The 1,282-nt window shown below is 57.3% G+C and overlaps 1 non-coding gene across 1 annotated transcript; it reads right to left on the bottom strand.

Moving 5' to 3' along the window:
• Positions 1-843: 843 nt before the first annotated feature.
• On the bottom strand, positions 844-916 carry TRNAA-CGC (transfer RNA alanine (anticodon CGC)). The gene has a single exon. It is a non-coding gene; the product is annotated as a tRNA-Ala (tRNA).
• Between the last annotated feature and the right edge of the window lie 366 nt (positions 917-1,282).

Here is a 1,282-nt window from a genome sequence, read left to right as displayed (position 1 = left end):
TGATGAGCCTGTGTCCCAGCAGGAGGGGTGAGCAGGAGGGCAGGTGGGGGCCCACTGCTGATTCCTGGGGCTACCTGAGCCTGGGCTTGTGCCTGTCTGGCCAACCCTGGGTGAGACCCCTCTTTCTCTGCCTGGTTTCCAGCCTGACCCCATCTGAGGTCCTCCGTGCAGCTCGCAGAAGTCCTCTGGACCTGATTATCGGACTGAGACCTCTGAGTACATCCCGTGGAATGTCTGTTTCCATTTCATTTCCCTTTAAATGGGGATCTGGATGCTGCTCCCCAACTTGTTGGCCTGTGGATTAGAGGCAAACCCTTGGCAGTCCTATAGTCTCATCCCTGACCCGTGGCTGCCTTAAGGTCAGTTTCCAATACACAGGGACAGACCGGAGGAGAAGGGATGAGGGATTTGAAGTGACCCCCACTCTGCCACCTGGTCCTGGGTGACACCTCATGTCCCCTCTCTGTGCTGCACCCTCTTTTTTTTTTTTTTTTTTTCGGTACGCGGGCCTCTCACTGCTGTGGCCTCTCGTGTTGCGGAGCACAGGCTCCGGACGCGCAGGCTCAGCGGCCATGGCTCACGGGCCCAGCCGCTCCGCGGCACGTGGGATCCTCCCGGACCGGGGCACGAACCCGTGTCCCCTGCATCGGCAGGCGGACTCTCAACCACTGCGCCACCAGGGAAGCCCTTTTTTTTTTTTTTTTAAGTTTTCTCCCAGCAGCTGTTGAGGACAGAGAGCACATCCTCTCCCAGTGAGAGCAGAAAGAATCTGCTCTTTATTTCGTTTTTAAATATTTATTTATTTGGCTGTTTCGGGTCTTAGTTGCGGCATGTGGGATCTAGTTCCCTGACCAGGGATCGAACCCAGGCCCCCTGCATTGCGAGCGCAGAGTCTTAACCACTAGACCACCAGGGAAGTCCCGCTACAGCCTCTTTAACCTGTAAAGTGGAAGCGTGGTGCCGCCCTCATGGTGGCCGTGGTTCTCACCACATGAGCGTGTGTGTGCCAAGTGCTCTGGGGACTAAGGGTTGGTTACTGTTGTGCAAACAACAGCAAACAACAGTTCTCCAGGAGCCCGTGTGAGCCTGCTTCCGGCACCACACACGCCACACAGGAGTCCCTGGCCTCTGGGGAGAACGTTTGGCGGGTCCTGCCTCTCCTGGAGGGAGTCACACACGCACGTGGACACAGGACAAGTTGATGACCAGGAGATCACTGCCACTGCTGAGCTGGCCCCCTGGCCTAGGCCATCCCCCGGCGATTCAGCGCTCCCAGGAGAAT

Source organism: Mesoplodon densirostris, chromosome 2 (genome assembly GCF_025265405.1).
Source record: "Mesoplodon densirostris isolate mMesDen1 chromosome 2, mMesDen1 primary haplotype, whole genome shotgun sequence".
Lineage (NCBI taxonomy): Eukaryota > Metazoa > Chordata > Mammalia > Artiodactyla > Ziphiidae > Mesoplodon > Mesoplodon densirostris.
This window is presented reverse-complemented; position numbering and strand designations above follow the sequence as displayed.